This window comes from Danio rerio, chromosome 2 (genome assembly GCF_052040795.2).
Source record: "Danio rerio strain M-AB ecotype USA chromosome 2, GRCz13ab, whole genome shotgun sequence".
NCBI classification, from domain to species: Eukaryota; Metazoa; Chordata; class Actinopteri; order Cypriniformes; family Danionidae; genus Danio; species Danio rerio.
The window spans coordinates 63,147,501-63,157,500 of record NC_141022.1 but is presented as its reverse complement, the minus strand read 5'-3'; the positions used below and the strand labels follow the sequence as shown (position 1 = coordinate 63,157,500).

Here is a 10,000-nt window from a genome sequence, read left to right as displayed (position 1 = left end):
GCTCTCCACACCACCTATGTGTGGTGAAGTGCTGGTGCCATTGTCCTGTGGCTGTCGGAGCATCATCCAAAAGTTTGATGTTTTAGAGCAAAATTTTCAGTTTTTGTTAGTTTAGAGTGTAATTTTTAGTTTTTGACGTTTTAGAACATAATTTTTTAGTTTTTGACGTTTTAGAGCGAATATTTTAGTTTTTGACATTTTATAACATCATTTTAAGTTTTCGACGTTTGAGAGCGTAATTTTCAGTTTTTAACATTTTAGAACATCATTTTCAGTTTTTGACGTTTTACAACGTAATTTTCAGTTTTCGACGTTTGAGAACGTAATTTTTAGCTTTTGATGTTTTAGAGCGTAATTTTTAGGTTTTGACGTTTTAGAGCACAATTTTCAGTTTTCGACATTTGAGAGCTTAATTTTTTACTTTTGACGTTTTAGAGCATAATTTTCAGTTTTCGACGTTTGAGAGCTTAATTTTTTACTTTTGATATTTTAGAGCATAATTTTCAGTTTTTGATGTTTAAGAACATAATTTTTAGTTTTTTACATTTTAGAGCGAATATTTTAGTTTTTGAGATTTAATAACATAATTTTGAGTTTTTGACTATTAGAGCGTAATTTTCAGTATTCGACGTTTGAAAGCATAATTTTCAGTTTTTGACATTTTAGAACATAATTTTCAGTTTTTGACGTTTGAGAGCGTGATTTTCAGTTTTTGACGTTTTAGAGCTTAATTTTTAGGTTTTGACATTTTACAGCATAATTTTCAGTTTTCGACATTTGAGAGCTTAATTTTTAGTTTTTTACGTTTTAGAGCGAATATTTTAGTTTTTGAGATTTAATAACATAATTTTCAGTTTTTGACTATTAGAGCGTAATTTTCAGTTTTCGACGTTTGAAAGAGTAATTTTCAGTTTTTGACGTTTTAGAGCGTAATTTTCAGTTTTTGACGTTTTAGAGTGTAATTTTTAGCTTTTGATGTTTGAGAGAAAAATTTTAAATTTTTGACGTTTGAGAGCGTAATTTTCAGTTTTTGACGTTTTAGAGCGTAATTTTCAGTTTTTGACGTTTGAGAGCATAATTTTCAGTTTTTGACGTTTTAGAGCGTAATTTTCAGATTTTGATGTTTGAGAGCGTAATTTTCAGTTTTTGACGTTTTAGAGCGTAATTTTCAGATTTTGATGTTTGAAAGCGTAATTTTTTAGTTTTTGACGTTTTAGAGCGTAATTTTCAGTTTTTGATGTTTGAGAGCATAATTTTAAATTTTTGACGTTTGAGAGCGTAATTTTCAGTTTTTGACGTTTTAGAGCGTAATTTTCAGTTTTTGACGTTTGAGAGCATAATTTTCAGTTTTTGATGTTTTAGAGCGTAATTTTTAGATTTTGATGTTTGAGAGCGTAATTTTCAGTTTTTGACGTTTGAGATCATAATTTTCAGTTTTTGATGTTTTAGAGCGTAATTTTCAGATTTTGATGTTTGAGAGCGTAATTTTCAGTTTTTGACGTTTTAGAGCGTAATTTTCAGTTTTTGACGTTTGAGAGCATAATTTTCAGTTTTTGACGTTTTAGAGCGTAATTTTCAGTTTTTGACGTTTGAGAGCGTAATTTTCAGTTTTTGACGTTTTAGAGTGTAATTTTTAGCTTTTGACGTTTGAGGGCGTAATTTTCAGTTTTTGACATTTTAGAGCGTAATTTTCAGTTTTTGACGTTTGAGAGCGTAATTTTCAGTTTTTGACGTTTTAGAGCGTAATTTTCAGTTTTTGATGTTTTAGAGCGTAATTTTCAGTTTTTGACGTTTGAGAGCGTAATTTTCAGTTTTTGACGTTTGAGAGCGTAATTTTCAGTTTTTGAAGTTTTAGAGCGTAATTTTCAGTTTTTGACGTTTTAGAGCGTAATTTTCAGTTTTTGACGTTTGAGAGCATAATTTTCAGTTTTTGACGTTTTAGAGTGTAATTTTTAGCTTTTGACGTTTGAGGGCGTAATTTTCAGTTTTTGACGTTTTAGAGCATAATTTTCAGTTTTTGACGTTTTAGAGCGTAATTTTCAGTTTTTGACGTTTGAGGGCGTAATTTTCAGTTTTTGACGTTTTAGAGCATAATTTTCAGTTTTTGACGTTTTAGAGTGTAATTTTTAGCTTTTGACGTTTAAGAGCATACATTTTCGTTTTTGGTGTTTTAAAGCGTAATTTTCTGTTGTTATTTTAAAGCAAAAAATGAAAATTTTGTTCTATTATTTAGACATTCGCTGAAATTTACGCTAAAACACAAAAAACAAAAAATTACCTTCTAAAACGTCTAAAATGGAAAATTACAGTCTAAAAAAACAAAATCAGAAAATTTTACTATAAAATGACAAAAACTGAAAATTACCAACTGACCCAGCACCAACTGACCCAGCCGAGACTCAAACCAGTGATCTTCTTGCTGTGAGGCCACAGTGCTAACCACTGAGCCGCTGTGCCGACCCTCATTAATATTAGTCAGCACAGAATATTGAGGTGTCGTTGTTTAATAGCGTGTGTTATGCGTATTGTCTGAGGCGTTTCTCTTCGTTCTTCAGTGTGTTTCAGTGGGAAGGAAACGTCTGGAGATGCTTGAATAACGCCGCCGCCGGTCACATTTCACATGTTTTCTTAAATAATGTGAGAAATGCGTGTGTGCGTGTGTGTGTCTGTGTGTGTACGTGTGTATGCAGCGATTGTCCAGGAAATCAATAGCTCTTTAAGTGGAGCTGATTCTCTGGCTGTTGTTGCCGTTTCTCCTTTGTAAAGTGCAGAAATCAATGACAGATTCACAGACATCACCGCTGAACTCTGACGATTAATGTGTGTGTGCTGGACTCACATCCACCTGCAGGATTACACTCCACTCTGTCTTTTACACGTCACTTGCTCAAACACACGCGCACATGCGCACATGCACATGCACACATACACACACACACACACACACACACACACACACACACACACACACACACACACACACACACACTTTTGTACTGTCCACACATACAGACATAAACACATGCACAGACACACAAGCATAGTCACACAAATGCATGCAGACACACAAACACACATACATACACACACACAAATGGATACACATGCATGCACACATACACACACAAATGCACATGCGCGCACACACACACACACACACAAATGTATGCACACAAATAGACACAAACACACACACACACGCACGCACGCGCACACACACAAACACACACGGATACACATACATGCACACATAAACACAAATACGCACGCACGCACACACACACGTATGCACACAAATACACACACACACTATCACACACACGCGCGCACACACATACATCTGTCTAATAAATTCTCTACTCAAACACTACTGCATACACTGCAGCAGGACACACACACACACACACACACACACACACACACACACAGACAGAATGGAGATCTGTAATAATTCTCCTCCTCCTTCATTCATCAGCGCCGGCGTGAAAACTGAATATAATAAGTGTGATCCAGAAAATGATGAAACCTCCAATCTCTGAGAGACAAAATCACACCAATCACACACACACACACACACACACACACACACACACACACACACACTGACCTCTGCAGCGCCACATCTGCCTCAGAGTTCTGCTCAGGTGTAATAATGAGAGTTAAAGCGCTGTAAGACTTGATTCTCTGCAGTGTGTTTCTGTCCTCTTCAGTTTCGACTATATAACGTCTGAGTCACATGCTTCTCTTTCCTCTAATTTTGAAATCATCTCACAAGTTTTACTTTAAATTGTTGAATCTTTTTGATCACTACAATTTAAATGAAAATAACCAGAATAACAAAAATTAAAATTTACTACAAAACATTTGAGGAAACTGATTGCAACAAACCATGTAGGTTCAAAAACTCATCTAGATGTGTGTAACACCCCGGGTTCACTTGAGGAAGACAGAGGCTCGCAAGATTATCAAATACGTATATTCATTACAATTACTCACAAGGAAGAGCACTGGAGGGACATGGGGAAACAAACGAGACATCGTGAACAATACCGGACGAGGAATGACCGACACACAGAGACTATAAACACACAGAGGAGGATGAACTGATTACATACAGGAGTGAGGCACAGGTGAAGGTGATTAACATTAGCACATGGCGGGAACTGAGGAGGAGCACATGGGGAGGTCACATGATGATAACAAAACACACATGGAGGACTGGGTGTGACAATGAGTGCAGTGAACTTTTTGATTAAATGAAGAAATCTGAGCACTGTAAAACCCAATAAATGAAGAGAACTCAAACCAACTGAGTACTGTAAAACCCAATAAGTTAAGGCAACTCAAACCGTGTGAGGAAACCGACTGCTACAAACATTTGAGTTTAACTAATCTGTATGAGTACTGTGAACTTACTCCATTTAAGTTGAGATAATGAGGTATTTAATTAACTCAACACCTTCAACACTGTGTCATGGTTCTGTCTTATGTTTATTTCATTCTTGCTTAGTGACAGAACTTTGTTTTTCATGTTACATGTATTTTGATGCCTGTCTGTTTTTCTGTCCAGTTTGGTTTTATTTTGTTTTACTTAAAATGACTATTTACCCTACCATGGGTTTGTTGTTTTTTCCAGCCCTGTTGGCTGTTATCTGGGCTCTGTGTCCAGTTTTTTGTTTCTTAATTAATAAAGTTTATTTTTATTGCTGATCTGGGTTCTGTCCACATCTGTGACACACTGAGTTCAAAACTCTCTCAAATGAGTAGAGTTAACTTTCAGTCCGTTTTGAGTTCATCACACTCATTTCATTTGATTGACTGTTGAGTTTTACAGTGCACACTTATAAAAATAATGACAGCTGTTTGATCAAAATACTTATTTAAATGAATTTAAACAACTCAATTCTTCAGTTCTTTGGGGGAGACAACTTAATTATTTTATGTTTAATCCACTTAAATTTATAAAAACTAATAATCTGACATAATTCCTTCATGCTGTCGAAATATAAATTGTGTGGAACTCAGCATTTTTTACAGTGCACTCTATATATATATATATATATATTTATATTTTTACTTGTTCAAACTCCTTTACTAATCTGGGGTCGCCACAGCGGAATGAACCGCCAACTTATCCAGCAAGTTTTACATAGCGGATGCCCTTCCAGCCGCAACCCATCTCTGGGAAACATCCACACACACACACATTCACACACTACGGACAATTTAGCCTACTCAATTCCCCTATAGCGCATGTGTTTAGACTGTGGGGGAAACCGAAGCACCCGGAGGAAACCCACGCAAACGCAGGGAGAACATGCAAACTCCACACAGAAATGCTAACTGAGCCGAGGCTTGAACCATCGACCCAGCGACCTTCTTGCTGTGAAGCGACAGCACTACCTACTGCGCCACTGCACTGCACACTTTTTTACAGTGTCTATGAATAAGGTCAACACTGAGGAATAAACTGTAAAACGGTAATAGTGAAAAGTCATAAATGCAACGGTGCTTTTCTGTCATGATTTTGTTTTATTTTCTCCAGTGGCGTAGTAGCCAGAAGTTCAGAGAACACAGACCTGTGAACTTTGGTTTGACCACAGTTGTTCCCAAGGGTTTGATGATTGCGGTTGCCGGATTTTCAATTATTAAAAATCGCGATGAGGTGGGGCCCCCTCGCGGTGCATGCCATGTTTGCCCGTCCGCTACGCCAGCGGTTCCCAAACTTTTCAGGCTGCGACTCCCAAAATGTCAATGTCAGTGAGTCGCGACCCCCAATATACTCTGAGGTGGTTATAAATACAGAAACCTTGCATGCAATGGAGCACACACACCAATGGACCCAAGTCTATCTTCTTTTAATTTTTTTAATGTATAAGAGCTGTAAATGGGCCACAAAGTTTAACCAGGTGTTATGAAATCTGCTGCATCTGACACTATTGCTGTGTCTTTAATACGTTGCAATCCAATAGAAGTAGTAACTATAAGCTACTATAGTAACTTTATATGGTATAAACAACTATTTTTTCTCTTCAGTAGGTTATGAATGAAATATGGTCATTCTTATGGTTTAATAAAAATAATTAGATTTTTGGAAATCACCAGGCAACCCCCCTATATTGTCCCGCAACCCCTCGGGGGGTCCCGACCCCCACTTTGAGAACCATTGCGCTACGCCACTGATTTTGTAAAGAAACATGAGTTTATGTTACGCAATCTTTTTTTTATGTTTGTGGTCAGCTCAATGTGTAAAAATAAATAAATAAAACTTCAAATAACAACACTTTAACACTAAATAGTCAAAAAAATCAGATGCAAAACTGCAACTGTGTAAAGGCAAATTTACTTCATGCAATTACTAATTTATTTCATTGTTTAGAATGTTTTTTGAGAAATAAAAGTAAAAACGGTGAGAATTGAGAGACGTTTATAACCGCATTATAGTGCGTATATTTGACAGTTGAGACTTATGAAGAAGTTAATACTGTGTTTGTTCTCTCTCAGCTTTCAGATCATCAGATGTGTGTTTGTGACACTTTTAGAGGAAGCAAACGCTGATTTCTGACTGGTTTTCTCCTTGTTTCTCCGGCAGGAATCATCTGACGCCACATACATTATGCCTGACGGATACGGAGCCGGTAAAGTGCTGAAGCAGATTTATCTCCTATTTATTTAATTTCTCCCGCAGCTTTAAAATCAAGCGTAAAGCACAAGCAGACAAACAGGCAGGAGTGAATTTATCTTCATTAGTGCTGAAGCTCATCTGCTGCCGTTTCAGATGATGAACGACAGGAATGATGGAGAAACAGACGAGAGAGAGAGAGAGAAATAACACAGAGAAATAAATATATAAATATATAAAGAAAGAAAAATATTAAAATGAAGAATCAAAAAATAACTAAATAAAATAATAACTAAGTTCTGAATGACACGAGTGATGGAGAGACAGAAGAGAGAGGGGGTGGGGGGTGGGGGGATGAGGTTGCCACAGCGGAATGAACTGCCAACTTATCCAGTATATGTTTTACGCAGCGAATGCACTTTCAGCTGCAACCCATCACTGGGAAAAAATAATAAAGAAATAAGAATGAATAAGAAAAGCGAGAAGAAAACTGAAAACTAATAAAGAAAACAGAAGAGGAAGAACAAAATAATCCAAGAGAAAGCATTGAAGACAATGAGAAGAAAACAGAAAAGAGCATTCGAGAGATAAAAAAACCAAACAATGGGAAATAAAGCAGAATGAAGGAGGAAAGAGAATAAAACACTTGCTCCATCCTGACGCCTGAGCAGGTTTATCATCAGCGAGGCATTTAATGATAATTCTCTACTAATAATCCCGGCGATGGCAGAGGAGAATGTCAAATCAAGTGAGTTTAGTGGAGCTGACGACATCTGAAGAACAGACGAGTTTAATGTAGTTAAAGAGAGAAAAACATCTGCTTTACGAGAGCCAGAAACCCATGTTAAACAAACACAAGAACATCCTTGAGCTTCACACAATGAGCAAACACTTCCAGCACGACCTCCACAAACCTCAGCCTTTATTACAGCTCTTCAGACGAGTCTTTGTGCCGCGAACGCAACAATGGAGATAAGCCTGCATTCCTCGCCCACAATAATTCACTTTCAAGGGTAAAACTGGGCTGCGTTTCTGCTCCTTTGTTGCTGGACTTCCATTAACAGAACAAAGAGTGAAAGAAAAACTCACGAAAACACAATCTGGAGCTGCTGGAACACACGAGTGAAGAACCACTGACGGCTGAACATCACAGCAGAGCAGATAAAGACCACACGGACGCGGGCATCAGGCTAACAGGCCTCAGAATCTATCACACCACAACTGTGTGTGGATGGGGAACACATCACTGACCACCATAGCAAACACTTAAACTTAGCAAACATCCTAAAACTGGGAATGGAACGTTCGGAAACTCAGTGGGGGTCCTATGAGCAAATGGAACGTTCCGAGACATGATGGGGGGTCCTATGAGCAAATGGAACGTTCTGAGACATGATGGGGGGTCCTGTGAGCAAATGGAACATTCTGAGACATGATGGGGGTCCTGTGAGCAAATGGAACATTCTGAGACATGATGGGGTCCTATGAGCAAATGGAACATTCTGAGACATGATGGGGGTCCTATGAGCAAATGGAACGTTCTGAGACATGATGGGGGTCCTGTGAGCAAATGCACCATTCTGAGACATGACAGGGGTCCTATGAGCAAATGGAACGTTCTGAAACATGATGAGGGTCCTATGAGCAAATGGAACATTCTGAGACATGATGGGGGTCCTGTGAGCAAATGGAACATTCTGAGACATGATGGGGTCCTATGAGCAAATGGAACATTCTGAGACATGATGGGGGTCCTATGAGCAAATGGAACGTTCTGAGACATGATGGGGGTCCTGTGAGCAAATGCACCATTCTGAGACATGATGGGGGTCCTATGAGCAAATGGAACATTCTGAGACATGATGGGGGTCCTGTGAGCAAATGGAACATTCTGAGACATGATGGGGGTCCTGTGAGCAAATGGAACGTTCTGAGACATGATGGGGGTCCTATGAGCAAATGGAACGTTCTGAAACATGATGAGGGTCCTATGAGCAAATGGAACATTCTGAGACATGATGGGGGTCCTGTGAGCAAATGCACCATTCTGAGACATGATGGGGGTCCTATGAGCAAATGGAACATTCTGAGACATGATGGGGGTCCTGTGAGCAAATGGAACATTCTGAGACATGATGGGGGTCCTATGAGCAAATGGAACGTTCTGAGACATGATGGGGGTCCTATGAGCAAATGGAACGTTCTGAGACATGATGGGGGTCCTGTGAGCAAATGCACCATTCTGAGACATGACAGGGGTCCTATGAGCAAATGGAACGTTCTGAAACATGATGGGGGTCCTGTGAGCAAATGCACCATTCTGAGACATGACAGGGGTCCTATGAGCAAATGGAACATTCTGAGACATGATGGGGGTCCTGTGAGCAAATGCACCATTCTGAGACATGATGGGGGTCCTGTGAGCAAATGGAACATTCTGAGACATGATGGGGGTCCTGTGAGCAAATGGAACATTCTGAGACATGATGGGGGTCCTGTGAGTAAATGGAACGTTATGGACATGATGGGGGTCCTGTGAGCAACTGGAACATTCTGAGACATGATGGGGGTCCTGTGAGCAAATGGAACATTCTGAAACATGATGGGGGTCCTGTGAGCAAATGGAACATTCTGAGACATGATGGGGGTCCTATGAACAAATGGAACATTCTGAAACATGACGGAGGTCCTACAACAAATGGAATGTACCAAAACATGCTGAAGGTCATATTAACAATTGATCACACTGAAACAGTAAATACGGAGCTTTTTATCTGTTACAGCGCCACCTATGTGCTGATGTCTATAAGCCCTGCATTTATTGAACTTATGAATGTCATAGCTTTGTTAATTAATATTAGGCATTCTGGTGTATTTGGCCACATTCATGATTTAAACACACTGTTGCGGTCCACGTGCAAACGTTCATATATTAAGGTAATTACAGTGGTCGAGGGCCATTTACTGCTGAGTATGACACTTCTAAACAAACATCATTTCTGCATCATTTTCTGTTTTAAATATACTGAGTTACACAAGGAAAACTGCAATAATAAACTGCTCGACACCAGAACAGCACTGACACACACACACGCGCCTGAAGAGCCGGTGTGAAGGCCAGAGACACACACTCATCCATCGCCATCAGCTCTGCAGAAATGAGAAACTCTGAGACCTTCAGCAGGAGGTCAGAACCCGAATACAACCCAGAAACAGCCTGCAGTTGACAACACACACACACACACACACACACACACACACACACACATTCTCTTTCTATGCCTGTCAGGTACAAGAGGACAATCTCCACATATACACACACTCAGAAACAGGAGGTGGAGCTTCACACACACACACACACTCATACACACAGAGAGC

The 10,000-nt window shown here is 39.1% G+C and overlaps 1 protein-coding gene across 22 annotated transcripts in view; it reads right to left on the bottom strand.

Moving 5' to 3' along the window:
• si:ch1073-391i24.1 overlaps positions 1–10,000 on the bottom strand; it is a 329,366-nt gene that overhangs the window by 147,852 nt on the left and 171,514 nt on the right.